We start from the raw sequence: 8,421 nt of genomic DNA on the forward strand, positions 1-8,421 counted from the left end.
TGTAGCATCAGAAAACCACCACCAAGGGTGGCTAAATAAAACAACTGAATTCAAGCCGGTCATTAACCGCTTCCGTGCGGCGCGAATTCCCCGCCCATGCTGACTCCGCCTTGCACGGGCGGAGTCATGACGGAACGGTTCCGTCATCCGCACAGCTCAACCGACGTGCATGACGGAACCGTTCCGTCAACAGCATCGAAAGGGCTAAGTCCAAACGGCTTCATTGATTGCAATTTATAGATCCATGCAATCTCACGTTGTAACAAATGTTTGTTGTTGTCTATGCCTTCTCGTTTTTTGATGATTTCAAGAACCATAAATTTCAATTGGGAAATGTTGTGTTTAGATTCCATGAAGTGTACAGCAATGTTTGATTTTTCATTGTAGGTTCTTATGTTCGATTTATGTTCATTGAGGCGCACTTTTATTTTCCTTTCAGTTTTGCCAATGTATATCTTGCCACATGGACACTTCACTAGATAGATTAGGTTGGCAGAATCACAGGTTGCGTTCACCTTAAGATTGATGGCATGCCCCTTCATGGGATGTGTAACCACGTTACCTTTGATGACATTATTGAAATTGCTGCTTTTCAGACAAGCTCGAGTGCCTTTATATTCCATTTTTTCACTTGGTTCTTTGTTGAGAATTTCTTGAATATTTGCATGCCTGGTGTATGCAAACACAGGTGGTGTCTCAAATATACCTTGAAAGTCGGGCTCCATCCTCAAGATTGGCCAGTGTTTTAATATGATCTTCTTGAATATTTTGCTCGTAGTAGATAATTTTGATACAAACACCATTCTGGTGTCTTCAGTCTTGGTTCTTCTTTTTAATGTGTCATCTCTTGAGATCAAAGCTACACGAGTTTTTGCTTCTTCCACAATCTTGCTGGGGTACCCTCTGTTGCTAAATCTCTTACCCATTTCTTAAATACGTTCTTCCGCCAAGTTCAGATTAGAAGTAATTCTTTTGGCACGAAGCATTTGTAAATGTCTTTTGAGTGCACTTTGGTGAAAGCTTGAAAAATGAGGTGTATTATTACGATCAGTGGCTTTGCGATGTAGGTCAGTTGTAAAACCCTTGGGGGTTATAGTGATTAGGACATCTAAAAATGTAATAGATGTGTGGTTGATTTCCCAAGTCAGTTTGATTCTGTCATCAATAGTGTTCAATTTCATCACAGATTGTTCAAGGTTTTGTTTGGTATCTTTCCAGATAATGAATAAATCATCAATTTATCGGACATATAATTTCAGATTGTTTGTCCAATTCATTTCTCCATAGATGTTATTGTCCTCATATTGTTTCATGTAGGCATTAGCATATGTTGGAGCAGCGCAGTTGCCCATGGACATCCCAGATAGTTGTAAATACCATTCCTGATCATGTTCAAAGTAGCTGTGGTACATACATGTTTAAGGTGAAGTCATCTTTATTGGCGTTATAATTAGAGAAGTTGTGTCATTTTCTGCTGCCTGCTCGTGTTTGAACTGGAGCTGTGCTGAGGAGTGGAGCGGCAAGCTGTTACTGGGAGCAGCAGATAGAAGTGCGATGCGGCAGAGAGGAGCTGAGAGAAGAGAGGCCTTTGATTACTGGAATTAGATCAGCTCGTGTAATCTGAGCTGTGTCGAGGTGAGAGCCTGCTGCCAGCATGTGTGCTTTCATCAACGTTTATCTGAGTCACGGAGAACAAATGAGTTGCCCAATGTTTTAAAGAATTTTCACCCTGCGTGTCACAACTTATCTGGATGTAGTGGATTTATGGACTTGAAACCGGATACCGGGAGGCGGCACACAATTGGATATGTGGACAACCAGCGCTGGAATTAAGTTCTAAATAAACATTGGTTTATGACACAGAGGTTGATACTTTTTATTTTAAGGTGCGCAGTACTTCGCACTTCAACTGTCATCCTATTTTTAAACACAGCGCGAGCAATGTAATGCGCTTGGAATCTACCTTTTGTCTTCGTTCTGACGTTGTGGGAGGCTGGCGATGCCAATGACGATTTCTCACATTTGTCAGGCACTTGCGTGCCGAGAGCCACCCGATGCGACGTGGTATGCGTGCCACCATTTTGGTACCGACGTCGCATTGCATCGCATTAGTCTTTACAGTCTGTGTAATCATCACCATGGGAATGTTCTTTCGCGGCAGATACAAGGCTTTTGGGATATGCATTGAACATTGCAGCACAAAGGACTGGCAGAAAGTAACCCTTTTAAAACATGCAAGCCGTTTTTGGGAGATGTCGCAAACTTTGGAGTTTGTTCGTTTTCATATGGCTTGTGCTCAGATACCGACTGGACATTGCAAGGAGTTTACAGATACCGGCAGATTAAGGACAGACATCTCTACTTCTATGAAGACCTCGGGTGAGAGATCGCTCATCAGACCACGAGACTGTTTATAACATTATTTTTGCTGGTCATTGTAATGTTATTTTGTGTGTGGGTTTAAGTTTAAATTAGAGTGTAAGGTCTGGACTCATGTATGTTACGCTGAGTGCTCATCCTTGGGGAGGTCATATTGTTGGTGTATTTTGTCCTGTGGTGACAGTTAATTCATGGAGTGGTTGGAGTTTCACTTTTAAATATTTTCATGGAGTTTGAGGGAGCTTGGAGTTCTACTTTTAAATATTCTCATGGAGTTTGAGGGAGCTTGGAGTTCCACTTTTAAATATTCTCATGGAGTTTGAGGGAGCTTGGAGTTCCACTTTTAGATATTTACATGGAATTTGAGGGGGCTTGGAGTTCCACTTCTGGATGTTTTCACTTTTACGTGGAATATGTGGGAGCTTGGAGCTCCATTTTTGGTTGCTTACTAGACTTTATATTTGACATTAGTGATGTGAAGGTTGTCTCTTATCTAAGTGTTGTACTGTTACGCCGTGAGTTGGGACCTTTTTGCCTCTTACTGACCTGGCCTGTTGGTTTGTTTAGTTTCTGGGTTGAGTATGTGATGCGTGGGCGTGATAGTGTGTTGGTTATTTCGTTGTGTGAGTAATGTTTGTTTAAGGAAGAGAGAAGGTGGTGTGAATGTTATTTATTAGTTTGCGTGATTGGTTTGTGAAGATGTTAAAATTGCTAATCTTATCTGATTTTACATTTATGTTGAAATTGCGTCATGTGACTTGTTATCTCACTTACTCTCTGCAATTTCTATTCATATCTCTCGTTCGTCAAATTAAAGAAGGGAGATGTGTTATACTTGTCCCTGCTGCCCAGCGTAGAATGTGTGATGCAAGAGCCTGTTAGAATGTTCTGTGTGGATGTCTGGCAGTTGAATGTGGGCTGAGTGGCAGGAGGCCACTCCTGGTGGGATTTCGCCTTCTACTACTTGACTTACCATCTTACCTGAATAAAGGAGCATCAAGAAAGTATATGGACTACGTAGCTTTTATTTATAACATCTTCCTTCCAGGCAGGACTTCTGTCAGCTGCGTCTTGTGCAGATCTTCCTTCCAGGCAGGAATTCTGTCAGCTGCGCCTAGTGCAGATCTTTCTTCCAGGCAGGACGTCTCTCATCTGCGCCTTGTGCATATCTTCCTTCCAGGCAGGACTTCTGTCAGCTGTGCCTCGTGCAGATCTTCCTTCCAGGCAGGACTTCTGTCAGCTGCACTTTGTGCAGATCTTCCTCCCAGGCCAGACTTTTGACAGCTGAGCTCTATGCAGATCTTCCTCCCAGGCAGGACTTCTGCCAGCTGTGCCTCATGCAGATCTTCCTTACAGGTAGGGGCTTCTGTCAGCAGGGCCTTGTGCAAATCTTCCTTCCAGACAGGGCTTCTGTCAACTGCGTCTTGTGCAGATCTTCCTTCCAGGCAGTTCCTCTGTCAGCTGCGCCCTGTGCAGATCTTCCTCCCAGGCAGGACTGCTGTCAGCAGTGCCCTGTACAGATCTTCCTCCCAGGCAGGGGCTTCTGTCAGCTGCGTCTTGTGCAGATCTTCCTCCCAGGCAGGGTCTTCTCTCAGCTGTGCCTTGTGTAGATCTGCTTTCCAGACAAGGGCTTCTTTCCTCAATGATCAGTTCAAAGGTCAGGAGAGGTAGAACTGGTCTAGGTCATCTTCTTTATTGGAGTTTTACTGGTCAAGCCACAGAGCTCAAGCTCTGAGATGAAGGAGAGTCTGGATTTTCTGAGCTCCGTAGAGCATTGAGACAGTCCTACCACATTCAGCACACACTACAAGACTCCAGAAGTCAACACTACAAGTGCTGCTCCAAGGTTTAATTCAACCACTGTATCTAAACATCCCGTGCAGGAAACTTTTCAAAACTAGAAGTACCTGGGCCTTCTCTCAGTGGCGGCTGGTGACATTTGGAAGTGGTGAGGCATAAAACAATTGTTGTACTTCACTGTGGCGAGCGAGCGAGACTGAACCACCTATGGGGGGTGCAAATGGTGCATTTTCAAGCAAATTTGAGAGTGTAATCCCACTATTCGGACTCCTGCCTCATATTCGTTATTCCTGCTGACGCCCTGCACCAAAACACGGACATACCACACCCACCCTACATTAAGATAAGGCCTTCTGCTACTACCACACGCTACACAGAGACAGACTCCACATACTACATTATAACAAGTGATACCTGTAGAGTCCATGTTCAATAGCTTCCAGTGTGCATAGACAAGCATGGGGGCAAATTCAAAGACAGAGCAATATCGAACAGAAGAAAATATTTTAAAAACATGATTTTAAAAAACCGAGGCCTGACAGTTCCCATTCACTCACCTTTTAGATGAGCCTCGGTGTGAGAAAACAAAATCCTAGCCAATGAATGAAAAGTTTTTCTGATGAATTGATGTTATTCCCAACGTCATTGCGGGGCAGTTACAAAGACACGTTTTATATTTCACAGACCAAAGTTGAATACATCTACCACTCGAAAGAAGTTAATAATTAATGAACTAAGAACTGCTTAAACAATTGCAGACAAAGGTTGTTTCTGGTTTGGTAACGCCTGTCACAATGCAGCCCCGATTAAAAAAAATTAACTCTTCACAGTTTGTACAACACAATAGCAGAAGAAAATGATGTTTAATAAAACAAACACTTATGATTCTTATGTACGTACGCAGCCTGTGGTGTGATCCTTAAGCACGCAGCAGGCTCCGATACATGTCTGTTGAAAGAAGGGCGAATGCCAAGAGTAATGAGGTAGCTAGGTTAAAAAAAAATAACTAAGGGCCAGATGTAGGTAGCCTAATACAGGTCGGTAATGGCCGAAATTACATAATTTTGGCCGTTACCGACCGGTATTAGGCTTTTCAGATGTAGGGGCCTAATTTAAGGATTCAATCATTTACCGAATCGGTAATTTAAGGAATCGGTAAATTACCAAATTCTTAAATACCGATTCAGTAAATTACCGAAACCTTAATGTAGGGAGCACTCAAATGAGTGCTTTTCCCATTTTAGGATTTGTTATTTACCACCAACTACAAGTTGGTGGTAAATATCAACAACCCCAAAAGAAGCAATTTTTTGCAAATTATTACAGTGCCATGTGGCAGACATACATGCCCTTAGGGCATGTATGTGTGCCACATATGCACCCATACACTATTCAGGGGTGCAACAGGGTGTCAAAGTGACACCCTGCCACCCTTCAATGTGTTCCCCCTTTTACCGAATCAGTATTGTATTTACAGAATCTTACCGATCCGGTAATACTTACCGAATGAATACCAACATCCCATTTACCGATTCTAAAATACCGAATCGGTAAAATTCAGTATTTTAGAATCGGTAAATCTGGATTACCTACATCTGGCCCTTAGTCTTGAACTGACCCACCCACTGGCACTTTGCACAAGATGGGGAGTGAAAAACACTCGTATTCATGACTAACCTTCACTATTCCCACTGCTTTCGAACATTCCCTGCTGCGACTACACCTTTTTATTTTTTGTTTGTTTCCAGATTCGAAAAGCCGTCATCAAAATTTAAAATTTTGTTTTTTTGTAATAACTGGGCTCAATTATTCTCACTAAGCATTGGCTGGCCTCCTTACCCAATACCATTTCATAGATTGAGGGGCTAACGGATTCTTCAATATTTACATCCTGAAGGTAACATTTCAACATTACCGCCCAATAATGCAACCAGAAATTTGGGATCCCCCAACCTCCCCTAGCTCTACGGAGTATACACCATTTCATTGCTCTCCTAGACCTATGATAGCTCAAAAGAAACCTAGAACAAAGTCAAGTCAAGTCAAGTCAAATAATTTGTATAGCGCGCTACATACCCGGAGGGTCTCAAGGCGCTTGAGGAGGGAGGGGAGTTACTTGTCGAATATCCAAGTTTTAAGTTGCTTTCTGAATGCTAGGTGGTTTTGAGTGAGGCGGAGGTGAATGGGGAGAGAATTCCAGGTTTTAGCCGCCAGGTAGGAGAAGGATCTTCCTCCCATGGTGGTTTTGTTGATGCGTGGAAGAGCAGCAAGGGCTTGGTTGGAAGAGCGTAGCTGGCGTGGGGGGGTGTAGAAGGAGACTCGCGTGTTGAGGCATTCGGGTCCAAGTTCGTAGAGTGCTTTGTGTGCGTGGGTGAGGAGGCGGAATGTAATCCTCTTATTGACAGGGAGCCAATGGAGGTCTTTCAGGTGATTAGAAATGTGATCCTTACGCGGGATGCCTAGTATTACTCTGGCTGATGCGTTCTGGATGCGTTAGAGTTTTTTCTGCAGTTTTGCGGTGGTGCCCGCGTAAAGGGTGTTTCCGTAGTCCAGGCGGCTTGTGACCAGTGCGTGGGTGACCGTTTTTCTAGTTTCGGTGGGGATCCAGCGAAATGTTTTTTTGAGCATGCGAAGAATGTTGAAGCAAGAAGATGAAACGGCGTTGACTTGTCTGGTCATCGAGAGTGAGGAGTCCAGGATGACGCCCAGGTTCCGTGCGTGGTCCGTCGGGATGGGTGCTTTTCCAAGGGCCGCTGGCCACCAAGAGTCGTCCCATGCGGAGGGGGAGGTACCTAAGATAAGGACTTCTGTTTTGTCGGAATTCAGTTTCAGACGGCTGAGCTTCATCCACTCTGCTACTTCTTTCATTCCTTGATGTAGGTTGGTTTTGGCGGTGTTAGGGTCATTGGTGAGTGAGAGGATCAGTTGAGTGTCATCAGCGTAGGAGATGATGTTGAGGTTGTGTTGGCGAGCGATGGTCGCGAGGGGGCTCATGTATACGTTGAAGAGGGTGGGGCTGAGTGAGGATCCTTGTGGCACGCCACAGATGACTTCAGAGGCTTCTGATTTGAACGGTGGAAGGCGGACTCTCTGAGTTCTTCTGGCAAGGAACGAGGTGATCCATTCCAGAGCTTTTCCTTGTATTCCGATGCTTCTGAGGCGTTGTAACAGGGTGCTGTGACAGACTGTGTCGAAGGCTGCGGAGAGGTCAAGGAGGATGAGGGCGACTGTGTCTCCATTGTCCAGTAGTTTTCGAATATCGTCTGTTGCTGCGATGAGAGCAGTCTCAGTGCTGTGCTTGGCTCGGAAGCCGGACTGTGAGGAGTCGAGGGAATTGTTGGTTTCGAGGAAGGCGGCGAGCTGGTTGTTGATTGCTTTCTCGATGACTTTGGCCGGGAAAGGAAGGAGCGAGATGGGGCGGTAGTTTTTGAGTTCGGTGGGGTCAGCTGTGTTTTTTTTTAGAAGGGCGCTGAGTTCGGCGTGTTTCCAACTTTCCGGGAAGGTGGCGGAGTTGAGGGAGCAGTTGATGACGTCTCGGAGGTGTGGTGCTATTATGGAGTCCGCTTTGTTGAAGATGTGGTGAGGGCATGGGTCTGTGGGGGATCCTGAGTGGATGGAGTTCATCAGGCGGATGGTGTCCTCAGTGGTGATTGGGTTCCAGTCATTAAGGATGTTCAAGGGGGGTGAAGGTTCGGCAGAAGGTTGGGTGGGTTGGACTTCGGGTTGGTTGTTGAAGCTGTTGTGGATGTCTGCTATCTATTTCTGCTACCTATTTGTGCCTGCTGCCTGCCTGATCGCCGCTGAGCTCACTTGCACTTTTGATTGTTTTATTTAGCTGAATCAAGACTGTTTGCGCGCTGTGCCGCTTTGACTCACACAACTGCATTATTGTTTGTGCCTGCTACCTGCCTGATCGTCGCTGCGCTTACTTGCATTTTAATTCAGCATTTAGGGTTTATTTGACTCTGCTTTGCGTGTTTGCTGTGCTCCCCCCTCCGCCTCCATTTTGTTTGTTGTTGTCGTCGTCAGAAGCCCGCCCCGCCTCCCAGCTGAGACGCCCTCCCACTTACTAGAACAGCGCTTCACTACCTGAAGACGCCGTGACTCGCTCCTCTCCCTCGAGCTGAGTGGTCGCTCCCCAGTGTCCTTCTGTGATATCTGGTATTGTTGTGGCGCTTTGCTTTCAAGAACTGCTACCTATTTGTGCCTGCTGCCTGCCTGATCGCCGCTGAGCTCACTTGC

Source organism: Lissotriton vulgaris, unplaced genomic scaffold (assembly GCF_964263255.1).
Source record: "Lissotriton vulgaris unplaced genomic scaffold, aLisVul1.2 SCAFFOLD_4727, whole genome shotgun sequence".
NCBI classification, from domain to species: domain Eukaryota; kingdom Metazoa; phylum Chordata; class Amphibia; order Caudata; family Salamandridae; genus Lissotriton; species Lissotriton vulgaris.